This window comes from Ipomoea nil, unplaced genomic scaffold (assembly GCF_001879475.1).
Source record: "Ipomoea nil cultivar Tokyo-kokei standard unplaced genomic scaffold, Asagao_1.1 scaffold0706, whole genome shotgun sequence".
In the NCBI taxonomy this organism is placed as follows: domain Eukaryota; kingdom Viridiplantae; phylum Streptophyta; class Magnoliopsida; order Solanales; family Convolvulaceae; genus Ipomoea; species Ipomoea nil.
The window spans coordinates 230,098-243,855 of NW_017617134.1; the positions used below are offsets into that span (position 1 = coordinate 230,098).

The 13,758-nt window shown below is 32.1% G+C and overlaps 1 pseudogene; it reads left to right on the forward strand.

Moving 5' to 3' along the window:
- The first annotated feature begins 590 nt into the window (after positions 1-590).
- On the forward strand, positions 591-7,708 carry LOC109176373 (annotated as a pseudogene).
- The last annotated feature ends 6,050 nt before the right edge of the window (positions 7,709-13,758 follow it).

The following is a 13,758-nucleotide window of genomic DNA, read 5'->3' on the forward strand; positions in this document are numbered from 1 at the left end:
GCTTCGCCGGAGAAGTTCAAGCTCGCCGGAGGGAGCTCCATCTCTTCTCTGCTTTTCGAAATTAGCTCATCCCCAATAGTGATTCATCTTTCTTCGACGACATTCCATCGTCGCCGACGTTAGCTTCACCTCCAATTTCCAAGAAGATACGCCGCTCTTCCTCCACTTCTCCGGTTCGGTTCTCGGTTGCGCCGTCGCCGACGAGCCTATTTGATCAGCTAATTATTGATCAGAACAAAACAAGTAGCTAATTATTGGTTCCATGGCTAAACTGCGAAGTAATGACGAAATGAGTTTTTGGGGATGAAAAATTAAATTCAATACTAAGTAATTATAGTGACGAATAAAGAATGATACAAATCATAACTTCTGCATACAGTGAATTGACAGCAATGAATCAGTCCAAAACAAAGTCCAAAGATCTGTATGTATACATGTATATGTATTTCAGTGATTGCACAAAATGGTACGAACCTTGCAGTTATTACAGGATCTCTCTCCGGGCGGCGTATCCGTACTGCGATCGGCGAATATTCTGCTGCCGCTTCTTGTAAACCAGCGCGCCGAGCCCTACGACGCACACGCCGGCGATGCCTGCTTTCTTACCCCTGCTCATTCCACCGCCGGAAGATTCACCAGCCTGTAACTCGCTTGCGTGGCTAACATCGTTTGCATCATCAACATCGGGAGCTGGAGCAGGGGACGGAGACGGAGTAGACTCCTCCGACGGCGCTGATCAAATAGGCTCGTCAGCGACGGCGCAACCGAGAACCGAACCGAAGAAGTGGAGGAAGAGCGGCGTATCTCGGAAATCGGAGGTGAAGCTGACGTCGGAGTTAATGAAGAAGAAAGTGTGAAAATACCAAAATGCCCAGGGCAAATCGGAGCTCTCGCCTGAGACTTGACAGAATACGGCCATAGGGATTGATTTGACGAAAAACAATTATTTTCGGGGACTAAATCGATGAATACGTGATTCAGGGGCAACATTGACAAGTCGCGAATAAGTGAGGGACCAAATCGTTGATTCACCATAATAATAATAATAATAATAATAATAATAATAATAATAATAATAATAATAATAATAATAATAATAATAATAATAATTGTTTTAAAAATAAATAAATAAATAAATAAATAAATATATATATATATATATATATATATATATATATATATATATATATATATATATATATATATATATATATATATATATATATATATATATATATATATATATATATATATATATATATATATATATATATATAAGTAAGCCAATCATATTAACTACTTGGGGGATTTATTTACAAAAAGAGTATTCAAATTACACAACAAATTGAAGTGGAAAACTACCTCGCAATGTCCTTGTTTGACAATCAACAATTAGCTCTTCAATATTAGTATATATTTAAAATTTTATGCCCTAATTTTTATTTGCTCTCCCTTATGTCCCGTATTTGGTTTCAACCATACCTATACAATTATTTTATTGACAATTATAATCAATCTTGACTATATTATCTTGCATTTGTAAACTTAGAATTACCTATTTAAATACGCAAATTCAACATTCAATTATTTATGTATGAACAATTCTAATATAATTCTGTCTTGATATACTTTAAGGTACTTATTAAAAAAAAAAATATTGGGCATTATCCCAATCGCGCAATGCGCGTAAAAAACTAGTTGTATTGAATAAACTTAATTACAAAGATACAGGATACATAAATATATATAGTACGTGTGAGAATCACAGGAAGACTAAGATATGAAGTCATAATCTAACACAAATACATAGAGTCTGAAGTATAATGCAACAAATACTATTCGCTTTTAGCAGGCACAGTGTATTCAAGATTTAGTAAAAAAAAAAAAAAAGGACTTTAAGGTGACAATGATGAACCCTATACCTGGTAGTTGGAGAAAAAATCCTAATTAATTGATACCAACAAAATTAATTGTATTGAATAAACTTAATTACAAAGATACAAGATGCAAGACTATATATAGTGAAAGGAAATTAGGATAGAGAATCATCATCTAACTTAAATACATAGAGTCTTAATAAAAACAATTAAGTAGTAAAACAAAATGTAAAGAGAAGCAATATTCCTTTGTAAAATTAAACACTTTTCTCCCTCAAAAATACCGGAGAGAGTTGCTAGGATTTCCAACCTCTACTCTTTCATTTAGTATACATATGAGTGTTGAACGTATAATATATAAACATAAATATGTATCATTCAATCTGGTATCAGAGTTAACCCTATGCAATAGATTATGGCATGATGAAAGATTGTTTTCTTTTGTAAAAATCATCAATTTTGTTTATATATATATATATATATATATATATATGTGTGTGTGTGTGTGGGGAGGGGGGGGGGGGGGGGGGGTTGTCACGCATGCACGTGCTATGATTTATTGTTTAAGTTGTCTAACCCTTTTTATATGTGACACTATTTGATTGATCTTTTTGAATTTAATTATTAAATAAAATTTTAACACATGACTAATATGTAAGCAATCGTTATATCCTACACCACGGCGTACATAGCACTGTGCGCCGCGCGCCTCCCAAAACGACGTCGTTTTGGGGTCGTGTTGGGAGGCGCGGTAGGAAGTTGCTGAGATTATGTGTATTCGTTCACAACGTTATGTGTATTCGTTCACAACGTTATGTGTATTTTTTATACAATTATGTACATTGTTTTTATACAATTATGTACATCCGAATCAGAAAATTTGTGTGTATTATGTTAAGAGTTGATGTGTATTATGTTAAAAGTTTATGTTTATTATGTATTATGTTAGATTATGTGTATTATCTTTTAAAAAGAGTATGTATATTTTGTTATAACATTATGTGTATTCATGTATAACATTATGTGTATTCAAGTATAACATTATGTACATTCTTGAACATCGGTTTTTTTTTTTTTTAAAGAAAAGTCTACTGCCATTCACTGGGGCGGGAAATTTCAAAAAAAAAAAAAAATTAAAACGACGTCGTTTTGCATCTGGGCGCATAGTGCAATGTACGCCATGGTGTAGGATATAAATTGCCATATGTAAGTTATTGGGTGAGATACTTGGGCATGGATGACCGACCGAAATGATTTTACCAGTCTAATTTAAGCAAGATATAATTATGGAGTCCAATGTATAAAGTGATTTAGTCTGTATAAGCAGCCCAATTAAAGTCATGAATATATAATTATGGAAGAATGAATTGAAACAAGATGTATGGCATGAAGTTGTATTTCCCTCCTAATTTGGTGATTGTTTGGTATTTTGGTCATATCTCGATGTATGAATGTTCAATCGAGTGATTCTTAAACCAATAGAAAAAAAAATACTTAAAAGGTCTACAATTTTTATGATAGCCATCATGCTTGATTCGAATGTTAAAATGGTATGGAAAGCAGTAATACCTAATTTTCCAAAGGGTGTGCTATAATATAATTTTGGGGGATATATTACATAAATTCAAGACAAATTATGGAGAGTTGGTAGGAAGTTATGGGAAGGAAAATATATTTTATAGCTAAATTATTAAAGAGGATGGGATGCAGTAAAATTATTAAAGTGGATGAAAAAATTACATTTTATTTTCTAAACTTTAAGTTATTTACTAGATTGGACCACGTACAAATCTCAACTATAAATAGCCTAGCCATTTATCATTCTCATCATCTCATAAATCACTCTAATCCTCCTTCTTGAGTTGTTTTCTCCTTACTATCAAAAGAGAAATTCTTCATTGTTTTCTCCTTGATAGAGAAAGTGAAGTTGTAGTTCCTATTTTCTCATAGTGAAATACTTTTATCCTTGTTTGTGATTTTTACTTCTTGGGGGTTTTCATGTAAAATTCATGCATTCTTATTGTTATTAGTTTCTATTTTGCTCTACATCTAATGCTTGTATCTAGGAATGACAATGGGGCGGGGTGGGTGCGAGAGATATATCCCCCGCCCCCACACCCGTATTCCCAACCCACTCCTCGCACCCGCACCCGCGCGGGTAATGAAATTCATACCCATACCCGTCCCTACGGGGATTTTGTGGGTGCGGGTAATACCCAGGCCAATCCCCAACTCTAATTATTAATATTAGACTTAAATTTAATAAAAATTTTATACATACTACAATCTAATTATCACATGGATTTTTTTTATAAGTTTGAACAAAACTCTAAAATTTAATAAGTGCCAATGAAGTTAGTCCTTAATTGGAACTAAAATTGTGTTGGTAGTATAAATTGTATTAAGTGATTACTCATTATGTTATTTGTGTTGTTCCTATTCAAATTTCATAAATAAAAAACTAAGAAGTTTAATTTATTATGCATTTTAATTATAAAATATATATAAACTTATATAATGAATGAATACTAATAACAATATATATAAGTGTGGGTGCGAATCCGGAGTGAGAATACCTCCCCCCGCACCTAGGGGTGGAAATAGCCGAGTCGGGCTTTAGAAAATTAGGCTTGGACATGTTACAAAAATCTAAGGCTTGCGCCTGAGCCTGTATGTAGGCTTTTTGTTAGGCTCAAGCCTGAGCCTACAATTAGCCTGTCTGACCTGAAGCCTTTTTAAAAGTCTGTTTAATATGTAGGCCATTAAAAAGGATTCAAAGTAAGTTTTGCTTTGAGCCTATTTAAAACTTATATATTAAGTCTTTTAAAAAACTTTAATAAGTATTTCTAAATAATTTAAGAAATATACCTAGCTAATACAAAATTAATATATCTCCAACTTTAATAAGAGCGAATATTGTTAGACCCTTAACGGGAACTAAAAAAATGTCGGTACAACAATATGCTCTACAAGATCATACTTTATGCTCATCTAATTGTACATCACCAAATTAAAACCCTAATATACCCTCATTCTTCTTACTAATAGCAAACTTACAATGTTAAATTTAACAGTTTCTGTCAACTGAAGTTGGCGGTGGCAAATTTGTAGTTTTAATGAAATTGAATGGCAGTAAGGAGAAGCACAACAAGCACAGCAAAATCGACAAAAGGAAGGGATCGTCTGCCGCCGCCGTAGTTAGGAGGAGGAAGGAGATCCTGAGAAGCACAACAAGCACAACAAAATTGAACCCAAGGCGATCTCAGAGATGGGCTCCGTCTCCCGCATCAGTCGCGTCACCTCCTCCGTCACTTTCTCTTTGATCTTCTCCGTTTCGAGCTCCTCAATGCACGATTCGTAGTTGCTCTTCACGGATTTCAGCCATTCCATTTAAGCTCCTTGTTGCCTCAGTACCCTTCCTCTTGCTCCGCTCCTCGCTCCTGCAAACGCTCATCCTGTCTACCCTCTGCCGCAGCCGTAGAGCGAGGAAAGGTAATCCACTCTCTCTTCATCTCTTTATCACTGAATTTATCTGTGTATATGCTCGTCTGTATCTGTCCCTTGTTCTTTCGTATAAGCTACTGCTGATGTTGTTTAGTTCTTCGGATTTTTTTTCTTTCGTATAAGCTTGTTGATCTTTGTGTAGGTCGTCTTATACTCCTATACTCATATATTGATTAGTATTCTGCTTATTCGTATTGAATCTGTTTCCTCTATTTGTTCAATGTATTTAATTTCAGTTTCCATTTCGTTTTCAAATCAGCAGTTGATAACTGATTGATCGAATCACTTTTAAGAGAATTTTTTAGCATATCTGTCCAATTGATAAGATTCGAGCAGACAGAGATCACGCATTTAACTTATTTGAAACTCTCCTCCCATCAATGAATTGGTTCTTATTGTTGTTCGACGAACTGATAACTATTTGTTTGCCTATAATTAGAGGTCAAAAGCATTTGCATCCAAACTAATGCATTTTGTTTTTAAATCTGTGCAATTCTATTTCTTTCAGGATATAAAGCTTGATGAATTAGAGACCAGCCATTTTGTCCTTGTTCATGGTGGTGGTTTTGGGGCTTGGTGCTGGTATAAAACCATTTCACTTCTGGAAGGAGCTGGATTTAAAGTTACTGCTATAGATTTAACTGGTTCAGGAATTCATTCTTTTGACACAAATAGTATAGCCAGCCCGTCACAGTATGTGAAGCCACTCACTGATTTTTTTTGAAAAGCTTGTTGATGGAGAGAAGGTTATTTTATTCATTTCAGCTTTCTTTTACCTTTGTGAATTTTTCTATGTTATTTTATGCTTTGAAATAAATCTTGAATGCCTGTATGGCTGTATATATAGGATTTTACAATTGTCTTGCTTCTGAATTTTGCAATATGGGCACCATAGAATTTTGATAATAAGCCTTGGCCTTGTGAGCCATGTATAAGGATTACTAACAATAGTTATATATTTGATTTCTGCATATATCAAATGGCTAATCTTTTCATTATTAAAGACCAAAAAAAAAGGTTTCAATTTTTATTCTCATTTTGACCGATTTTTAGTATTAAGCTTATTGTTTTCTTTGTACTTACTCTTTTTGAACATACAGGTGATTTTGGTAGGGTATGATTTTGGTGGTGCTTGTATATCATATGCTATGGAGCTTTTCCCAGCTAAAATCTCAAAAGCTGTTTTCATTGCAGCGGCTATGTTGACCAGTGGGCAGAGTACCCTGGATATGTTCTCTCAAAAGGTATGCGTTATCACTTCTATTGAATAATTTGTGGGCAATAGATTGTTTTTACACTCAGTTTGTTTTCTACAACTTGATTTCTCTCCATTTCTTTGTCCTTTGCTAAGTTGAACGTGTATATAAGCCTGGTATGCTTCACTCACTGGTATGCGGTATTGCAGACAGATTCAAATGATCTGATGCAACAGGCTCAACTATTTATTTATGCCAATGGGAACAACAATCCCCCAACTGCCATTGACCTGGACAAATCACTCCTGAGGGACTTACTATTTAACCAGAGTCCCGCTAAGGTAATTTATCTGTCTTTTTATACACCAAATACAACAGGTCAAATGTTAATACCTTTTTCAACATTGCAATGCTTGCTTTTTATGAGTTTAATACATATGCTATTCATCACACTTTGTCTTAAATACTTGCTTTTTATGAGCTGAATACATATGCTTTTCATCCCATTTTGTTTTAAATACTTGCCTCCATTGTTGATGATGCAGCCAGTGACAACATAGAAGAATTGCCAATTCGTCTTCATTACATTTATTGAAGTCGTGCCTGTATAAAGCTTTCATTTTTTCTAACTTTTTAATTTCTTCATGGCCCATACTGAATGTGCATTACCCAGAAACTCTCTGTTTGAAAAAGGGAGAAGAGACCCTTTATCAGCAAATTGAATTATATGTTTTGGCTGAGTAGTATATTATGTAGTGAATGTGTAGCATCGTGGATTATCATGGTTTGACATATCTTATTTGTTATGCCTTGTGGTCATATAGTTGATGTTGAGCCAACTATGGAGGAAACTATTTTGGTGGGTGATGACCTAATGATGGGCCCTCCATCGCTAATCATTCAACCACAGATACCCTCTCATGTTCTTGAAGGTGTTGAGATGTGTGATGGAATCTTAAGGAATCTTTTCCTATGTAAGCAATGCTAATCTGAAGCTTAATTCAACAGCTTATTTCACATCGAATTTGGCTCATTAACGTGTCTGTGTTATAGGCTTACAAATCAATGAAATCGAACCATTCTGTCAAGACAAGATTATCTTGTATCAACAATGTGCAGAGAAAAGGGTGAGGAAGATAATGCGTGTATTTATTTTAGTTTGTCCATTTGTTTGATTGATATTAAATTCTTACATTGTTTGATGATGATCATTAGATCTTTAATAAGTAATGTGCTTTTCAGTGGTTTGATGTGAACTTTCTGTGATGTAGGATAAGGAGCTCAGACGATGGATTCAAAATAGTGAGCATAAATTAGGCTTATCAATGCCTTTAAATCTTTGCTAAAGAACGACATGCCCAGCTAGAATCAGAAGTCACTTCACTAGATAGGTACTTTAAACTGGAAAGTGGAATGGGTTATGAATCTTATTATTTATCAAATGGAGTACAAGGTTATAAATCTTTAGAGAATTTAAACTTATAATTAGAATATTGAAGTGTTAATATATAAGGGCAATCGGCCCAACACTATGCTGTAAGCTGCCAAATAGTATATCCATTTGACGTTATGTTTATTTCTGTATGTTTGACTTTTTTACTATTTTCCCCATGTCAGGATTTATGTTTTAAAAAAATCTTAATAAGATTCTAAAATCTTAATACGTTTTTTAAATACAAATGTTTATATAATTCTAACTTAAATTTAGAATGTTTATGTCTTAATTAATAGGATTCAATAATACATATGTTTATACATTCCTAAACTATACACTTATTCTACCGGGAACATACATATGTTTATATACATTCTTAAACTACACCCTTACTCTACCGTGAACACTACTATATAAACCACCCGTCATTGCTCTTCAACAAACATAAAACCTAACTTATTATGCAACACACACCATTGAAAGAACATAGCTAATTCTAATTTAGCTATTTCGAATTTCTTTATCTTTTAATAAAATATATAAGCACCAAGATTATTTCTTTATCTTTTATTAATTTTGCATTTTTCTCTCTCATTATTATATGAATACTTCAACCAATTAAGGAATACTAATTTATAAATACACATTGGGCATTGGTTAATCGCGCAAAGCGCGTGTCATAACTAGTAACTATATAAGTATATCGCCACAATGCAAACATAATAATATTAAAACATATATAAAATAAAATAAAACAAGTTACAACTTTAACATGCTTCTTAACTTATTTAGGAATGAATTCAATTGCATTATTGATTGTGATCCTATATAATCTCATAAATAGTTAACAATCATCTCACATAATTAAGTCGTGACACTTCATTAAATATTTAACAGTAAGAACAATTAAACAATAAGAACACTTATAATAGGATTAACAACAATGTTTATAGTTGAATCAGAATTTAGAATGCGATTTTGGAGGTGGAGAGTTAGGGTTTGATAATTATATATACTTGGAATTATATTATAAATATAAAAATATATTAGGTATAAAATAGAATATATACTAACTTAATATTACAAATAAATTATATATATATGTAAATAGGCTAGGCATGTAGGCCTGAAGACCGAGCTTGGTATAAATAGGTATGACCTATTTAATTTAATAGGCTTCAAAATAGGCTCAAGTCTGGCCTTTTTGCTAAACAAGTATGGCCTATGTAGGCCTTAAATCGCAAATTATGCCATGGAATCGTGTTCACCGAGAATGGTGAACACAAGGCAAAACGACGTCGTTTTTAGGCAAAAAAAATCGCGGATGTGGAGTTAACGGCGCGTGTTTGATCAAATTATGAATTTTCTGTTATGAGATTATGAATTTTATGAAAATTCATAATCTCATAACAGAAGATTCATAATCGCATAACAGAAAATTCATAATCTCACAACTGAAAATTCATAATCTCATAACAGAAAATTCATAATCTTATAACAAAAAATTCATAATCTCATGGTTCCAAAGTGAATGTGTAGGCATGGTTCCAAAGTGAATGTGCAGGCATGGATTCATAATTTATGAATGTCCGTGATTTCGGACAGGAATATGTAGGCATGGTTCCAAAGTGAATGTGCAGGCATGAATTCATAATTTATGAATGTCCGAAATTATGAATGTAATGAAAATTCATAATCTCATAACAGAAAATTCATAATCGCATAACAGAAAATTCATAATCTCATAACTGAAAATTCATAATCTCATAACAGAAAATTCATAATCTTATAACAGAAAATTCATAATCTCATGGTTCCAAAGTGAATGTGTAGGCATGGTTCCAAAGTGAATGTGCAGGCATGGATTCATAATTTATGAATGTCCGTGATTTCGGACGGGAATGTGTAGGCATGGTTCCAAAGTGAATGTGCAGGCATGAATTCATAATTTATGAATGTCCGAAATCTTTGTTCACCTTAAATTAAAGTGAAACCGCAAAATGTGAAAATAAAGAAGAAAAGTCACGCAATTAATTAAGAAAAAAAATATTAACGGTGTACTAACACCGTTGGAACCGTGTTCACCATGAATGGTGAACACGGTTCCATGGCATAACGTCCAGCCTTAAATAGGGTGGGCCTTAGGCCCCTACGAAGGGGTCTGACCTATTCCCACCCCTAACGGCCGCACCCGCCCCAATACCCACACGGGTATAGCAATTTCCCCTCATACCCGCACCCATTACCCAAATTGTGCGGGTATTTTAAAACCCATAGGGGCGGGGATGCGGGGAACCCATTGGGTGCGGGTAGAATTATCATCCCTACTTGTATCGTTTATGTTAGGAATCATTTATGGTAGAGTGATCTTACATGTTTAGGAAAAGCTCTAGTTTGTCTTTCTTTTTCTTTTTCTTTTTCTTTTTTTTTTTTTTTTTTTTTTTTTTTTTTTTTTTGGTGAGGGGAAAAGCTCTAGTTAAGACTTGGTATTTAAGTAGTTTATTCGTGACTCACCCTCTCTTTTCTAGAAGTATTTTCCTTGTGTATTAATTATAAAGTCAGTATTCTTCTACCATAAGATATGATATTGTTCAAATATACTGTAAATTATTCGTCGATTTTACAATTGTATTGACCCGTTGATTGACTAGCCCAATAGTCATAAAATTAACATAAATATCTAAAAACATAATAAGTGTGAATGAAAGTTATACCCCTGATTTATGTCTGTTTTTTCCGTTAAGTTTTTTTGTACATTATGCTATAAAGGTTGTACATTAAAATATTTTGGACAAACATACCCCTACCGTTATAACTTCCGTTATCTTTTCCACTATTGTTACCATGCACATGCCTCCACCATATATTTTCTTATCTTCTTCATTAATAATAATATATACACATTAAATATTTGAGTTATATGTTAATTATTACATAAATATAAATATCAAATTTATAAAAATGATTTACATTATTATTATTCTTCCAAAAAAAAGGAAGAACCCCAACCCGACAAAGCATTTAAGAGGATGTAAATCATGGTGACTCAACTAAACATGAACTGTAGAGGCTAAACCGGTGCTCACTACGCACAAAGAGCCCCCTCACTGTCGCTGGTGAGACTTGATCCCTAGTCATTCTTCCAAAGTTTCACCTCTATAACCAATTGAGCTACCCATGCGAGCACATTATTATTATTATTATTATTATTATTATTATTATTATTATTATTATTATTATTATTATTATTATTATTATTATTATTATTATTTAGAATAATTTAAATATCTAAAATCTAAATAAATTTAAAATTTTAATATAATATATTAATATTGGACATCTATTTTTTACACATCGCGCATAAAAAAATACTAGTTAACGAATACAAGTAATTTTAATGTCACATCTAAAGATAAAGCATTAGAAATTACATTCAAGGGGAAAATATCAGATTTCTTTTTAGGCTACCCATTTTGCTCCATTAATTAAAGATTTAAAGTGCAGGGTAGAACTTTCTCCTTTTGAACTGGATAAATCTTGCCATATACTTCTCTCTATTTCAGTCATTATTATTATTGTAAGATAAGCTTCGTACTTTAATTTCATTAGGCACTTTATAAGGTCATAATTAATTAATCTTCGTTTGCTCTTTATTATCTATTCCCGCTTAGCTTGTTTTTACTTTGTAAAAATCAAATAACAAAAACACTACACACCTCACTTGAATATTTTACGAGCTATTACACGAGAGTACAGATTATTCAATGCACATCATCAATGAATTTTCGACTTTAATCTTTTTATTTCAACACAATATTCACTTACAAATACATTAATGAATTCTCTGACTTTACTCATTTTATTACAACTTGCATATTCACTTACACTTATTTTGCACGATTCATAGCTACCAAATTATCCCAAAATAACAATCTTAAAAACTAACCTGCAATGTTTTAATTAAAACAAAGCAAGTAAAAGATTTCCGCTACCCCCTCTTTTATTTTTATTTGTCAAAAACAAAAGATATAAAAATCCCTTTCACCTCTCCCTCTCGATTTTTTTTTTCTTTCTCTGGACAAACTTATAACATGCAAAGTTTATTATTATTATCCTTATTATTACAAATGTTGTCAATTTATTATAATTTTCTAATAATTCTGAAAATGACACAAGTGTAAATTGACCTAATTTAATTACGTTCAACGTATCTAGGCTCAGCTCCCCACCCCCATGCAACAGTAAAGGAGTTGATGTCCCCTCTTAATTATCTCTCTCACACACATTATAATCATACTTTATATGTTTGCATTATATATATATATATATATATATATATATATATATATATATATATATATATATATATATATATATTATATCCACCAATAATAAAAAAGAATTATACGGCATAAGAAAAGAATATTGTGGTTTAGACTAACTTTTTTAATTTATTAAAATTTTTACTCAATAATGTATAATGTGATATACATAATGAAAAGATAATTGTTGTTTTATACTCCCTCCGTCCCATTTTATGTGTCTGGTTCGGTTAACGAGACTTGACTGAAGTTATTTTTAATTCAATTTTTCATAATAATATTAAGTTTAGTATTAATATACAAAATTTATATGTTTAGAAACTATACTAAAGTTACTATTAAACACAAAAAATTAAATTTATAAATAAGCAAATAATACTAAAGAAAATAAACAAAGAAGAAATAGTTGGTTTGACCTAATAATAATAAGTAGGACATATAAAACGTGACAGAGAGAGTATTAATTAGCTAGTGGTAATTAACCGACTTTATAATGAATTAATTATGTAAAATCACGACACATAATGAAAAAATTGTATATATAGAATCTCTAAAACGTGACAAATTTTATATAAGAAAGTACGCTATAAATTTATAATTAATTAATTAGCTATTAAAATAGAGAGATTATTTAATTAAACAATTAATCAATTACAAATATCACTTCAAATAAAATTTTATTCTTCGCAATCCATGACGGGCTACTTTGTAAATCAAAGAAAGTGAGAAAATTATATTGTGCACCAGGGCGCATAATGCATTGTGCGCTTTGACCCAAAATGACGACATTTTTATAAGTTGAGGGAGTTGACGTGTCGGACACCGTTCTATTCGTCTATCCTATTATAAATTTTTTTTTATATGTATTATGTTAAGAGTTTATGTGTATTATGTATTATGTATTATGTTAGGTTATATGTATTATGTTAAGAGTTTATATATATTTTACTATACAATTTTGTACATATAAAACAATGAATCTTTTAAGGCGCATAACGCATTATGCGCCCTAGTACAGAATATAACGATTGAAAAAAGTGCTAGTTGGCCAAAACAGCGATAGCTACACCACAAAATAAGGCAGGAAAGAAAATCACTTCTTTTCTTTTCTTTTTTCCCGGGCCAACAATTGTACAATAAAACTTCTTTTTATTTTTATTATTAATATTTTTATTTTATAACCTAGATTCCCGACTTCACCAAATTACATTCGGGATCCTATGAACATACCCCTAAGTCAATGAGAAAGTAAATTGAGTCAATATAATTTTAAGACTTAACGTTAATTTTTACACTTAAGTACATAAGGAGGGAGTATATGTGGGTATCCCCTTCTCTTGTAATAAAAAGTACATGAGGAGCACAATCCATACCAAAACCACCTCACCCTATCACATAGTCGTTCTTGTTATTTAGTTTTTATT